Raw genomic sequence first — 4,476 nt, forward strand, 5'->3', positions numbered from 1 at the left:
TTTAAGTTTATTTTAATTTACATGAGATGAAAATCACAGCATTATGCGTAAAATAAAGAACATCACTAACTACCAGCAAACTATCCTTTCCCTGAGTGCCTGTGAATCTATCTATATTGTCATGCAACCACTGAACCTCTCAAGAAGACATACTTCTCAGTATTTCTATTTAAATAGCCAGAAAATGTTCTACAGTACATTTGAGGTGATAACTTCAGTGCATGTCTTTGCTGATTGCCTCTGTGTGGTATGGAAACCAGAAAAAACAAGTTGTTATCTGAATTGACATGTTTATATGAACGACTATTCTCAATATACTATGACATCAAGATCAAGAAGCAAGGAGAAATTATTCAGTGTTGAACCTGAAATAAGTGTCAGTTCTCTTCAATTCAGCCCAAATTTCTGAAGTTGACAGACCCATTAAAGAAAGAATCCTATTATCCAAGAAGTATTATGAAAATTTTTTATTGATGATAATTTTTTAAAGTACTGTTTTCTATTTAGACACACATACACACACACACTATAGACTATAATGCAATTTTTATATGAATTCACAAGAATTTCTTGGGATATGTACTAAGCAGCATTCTTCAGAGAAACAGAACCAACAGAAGATGCATATTTTGAGAGATTTATAATAAGGAATTAGTTAATGGAATTTGGAAGTGGGCAAGACCCAAGATCTGCAAGGTGTGTCAACAATCTGAAGACCCAAGAGAGATGAAAGGGAAGCTACTCAGTAGATGACTTGCAGGCTCAAAGAGAACTAGACTCTAGATTAAAATTTTTGAATAAATATATGGATAGTATTTGAAACCACAGATCCCCTGAGATTTTCCATAAGCAGAGAAGGTACATGATGGAGTTGCCCCTAACTCTAACATCTCGAGCCAGGTTAGACAGAGGAGGAGCCATAAAGATTTCTGAGAAGGGGTAATGGCAAGAGAAACCAAGAATGTCAGAAGATTAGAGAAGCACCTATGCATTCATCAGTGGGCTGTGGTCAGCCTTTTCAGCTGCCTCTGGGAGGTAAAGGATGGTGAGAACAAAAATCTGCTGGCTTTGGCTTTTGACTTAAGCAGCCTGTCACCTTTATGAGAGCTGTTTCAGAGGAGCAAAAAGAACTAAAGCTTTATTGGAGCTCTGTCACTCTCCCTTTGGGGCCTCTGCACCATTGGTGTACCAGCAATCCTGCTGCCCACACCCACCATATTCTTGCTGGCCTCTCCTGCCAGAGGCAGTCCTCAGTGCCACCATCCACAGCCGAGTCCACTTCCTCCTCCTCCTTCAGGAGCTTTACAACCCCAGCACCATGAGCTACTCAGCTCCAGGCAAAGTGTGGTGACCATGTTCCATCATACGTACAGCCTGGGCAGCATGCTATGCTAAGCCCCAGAATCAGACACAGCCCCCACACCTTGCCTCCAAGGTGGCATGTACACCACACACTCCTAGGCCATACACCATCAACACCGAGTTCTAGAACACCCACATGAACGACAAGGTTGAGCTGCAGGAACTGAATGACTACATCACCTTACCTGCATCTCCAGTGTGCACTTCCTGGAGCAGCAGAACAAGATTCTGCTGGCCAAGCTCAAGGGCCAGGGAAGTCATACCTGAGGACCTCTCTGAGAAGGAGATACAGGAGCTGTGGCAGCAGGTGGACCTGTTCAGCAATGACAAGGTCCACATGTGGGCTCTGCATGACAACCTAGCTAGGAACATCATGCAAGGACATCATGCAGCTCCAGGAGAAGCTCCAGGAAGAGATGTTTCAGAGAGAAGCTCATAGAGAAGCTCAGAGCACCCTGGAAACTTTAAGACAGGATTCTGGCAATGTTTATTTGGAGATCCTTGACCTTGAATGTAAAGTGGACTCCTTGCAAGAAGAGACTGACTTTTTGAAAAAACTGCACAGTGATGAAACCTATGAACTGTAGGCCCGGATCAGGAGTAGCATGGGCAAACTGGTGTGGGCCTGACCTCTGCTCTCTGGGTGATGTGTGGCAGCAGAATGAAAGTGTGGCTGCCAAGAACCTTTGGGATGTTAAAGAATGGTACAATTCCAAGTTTGCTGATCACTGTGAGGCTGCTATCTGAACTAGAGCAATGATGCCCTGTATCAGGGGGAGCAAGATTCAAGAGAGAATCAACATTTTTCCAAATAAGAGATACAGATGACCCAACATACACATGAAAAGATGTTTACCACCACTAATCTTCAGGGAAATGCTAATCAAAACCACAATAAGATATCACCTCCCACGAGTCAGAATAACCATTATTCAAAAGATAAGAAATAACAAGTGTTGGGGAAGATGCGGAGAAAAGGGAACCCTCCCTGTTGGTGGGAATGTAAGTTGATGCAGCCACTGTGGAAAGCAGTATGGAGGTTCCTCAAAAAATTAAAAATAGAAATACTATACAACCTAGAAATTCTACTTTCAGGAATTTACCTAGGGGAAAAAAACACTAATTCAAAAATACATATGCACTCCCGTGTTCATTGCAGCAGTATTTACAATAGCCAAGATATGAAAGCAACCTGTGTCCACTGATGGATGAATCATAAAGAAGTGGTACATATATACAGTGGAATATTACTCAGCTAATAAAAAGAAAGAAATCTTGCCATTTCTACCAACATGGATGAACCTAGAGGATATTGTGCAAAGTAAAATAAGTCAGACAAAAACAAATATCATGTGATTTCACTTACTGTGGAATCTAAAAATCAAGACAAATGAGCAAAAATAGAAAATCAGAAATAGACTCATAAACACAGAGAACAGACTGGTGGTTGGCATAGGGGAGGTGATAGAGGGATGGGTTAAACAGGTGAAAGGGGGGAGAAAAAAGAGAACTGGAGACAGGGTCAGTTCCTCACCTGTAAAATCGATGGTTTAAAAGAACTAACAAGTCTCTGATGCACGAAATGGAGGAGAACTTTGCTGTGGAAGCTGCTAACTACCAAGACATATGGCCTTCTGCAGAATGAGATTCAGAACAGGAAGTAAGAAATGGCCAGCCACCTTCATGAATATCAGGATCTGCAGAACAGTATAGCACAACCTTGATTTTCAGATTGTCCCCAAACAGGTACCTGCTGGAAGGCAAGAAAAGCAGGGTTTCTCTGCCTCCTCCAAACTTCTTCTGAGCATGAAAGAAACCACTCTGGATTCATGCCTTCTGGTAGACAGCCACCTCAAATGGTCAATTCAAAGTCTTGTGCTATACTATCTTTTAAAAAATACTTTGAATACCATTGAAACTGCTTTTTCCCATCAAGTATCTGACCAACTTGTTTCTGCTTCAGTAGATCTTGGGAAAAACAAACCAACAAATAACCAGGAAAAAAATAGTCATATTGGAATGAGTTGAAGGGAGAATGGAAAGTAAGAAAGTGGAGAGAGCAAGAATAGTTTAGCTTTTTGAGGAATTTTGAATGGGAAGGAGACAATACCAGAGTAGTATATGGAGGATAATGTAGGGTCGAAAAATGAGTTTTGTTTTTGATTTTTAAAGAGAAGTGACATCAAGATGTGTGGGGGTTAATCCTGTGTGCTTGGGTTAATCCTGCAGAGATGAAGAGATTGGTGATGCAGGTGAAGGAGGTGTGGGTTATATAATGGCAGGAGCAGAGCCCTCAAAGAAGAAAGGGGGCCCAGGGCCTAAGTGAGGAGTTGGCCTGAAGAGCAGAGATACGTTCTCTTTCATAATCAGACAGAGGGCTGAGTAAGTTGTGCAGACGAAGGCACGTTTTCATAACTGGTGACGGAACATGAGATATTGTTTCCATCAGATTACATTTGTTTTCTTTGAGAATGTTTGGAGAAGTCATCATAGGGATATTAAAAGAGAAGAGGTTATTAAAAATTTAAGGAAAAAAAATTGGAAGGTGAAAATACTAAGCAAGTATAGTAGTATCCAGAAGTGTTGAAGTATCCCTTCAAGATTTAAATTAAGTCCAGTTTAACCACTTGTGTGCTTTTCTTTAGCCAAGTTTTGCTGTACAAGTACACTTAGAAAGTAAACTGAAATATGTATTGCATTGGTACCAGGTTTTATCAGATGGGTGTGACTCATGTCTGGACCACCAAATCTAGGAGAAGTAGGATAAAAGTGAGATTATAAAGAAGCAAATTATCAGTACTTGAATATTTGATAACTGACTTTTTTTTCTCTCTGCCACCACCCATGTATTCAAAAAATACTAGAAAGCTGACTCAGATATAAAAAGATAAAATTAGTACATGTGGCCTTGAATCTCATTCCAATTCAAATTTTGATTCATGTTATTTGAGCACAGACTGAATATCAGGACACATAGCCTATATACTTTGTGCTAAACCATTTAGAAAACATATCATACAGACTGACCAAAGAATGCATTTATAAATAGAACTGTTTAAACAATCAAAAGTGGAAGGGAGAAGCTAGAAGAATGCCAAAAAGGATAATACAAAA

At 40.3% G+C, this 4,476-nt stretch overlaps 1 pseudogene; it reads left to right on the top strand.

Moving 5' to 3' along the window:
* Positions 1-942: 942 nt before the first annotated feature.
* Positions 943-3,390, top strand: LOC118921686 (vimentin-like; annotated as a pseudogene).
* The last annotated feature ends 1,086 nt before the right edge of the window (positions 3,391-4,476 follow it).

This window comes from Manis pentadactyla, chromosome 12, assembly GCF_030020395.1.
Source record: "Manis pentadactyla isolate mManPen7 chromosome 12, mManPen7.hap1, whole genome shotgun sequence".
Lineage (NCBI taxonomy): Eukaryota > Metazoa > Chordata > Mammalia > Pholidota > Manidae > Manis > Manis pentadactyla.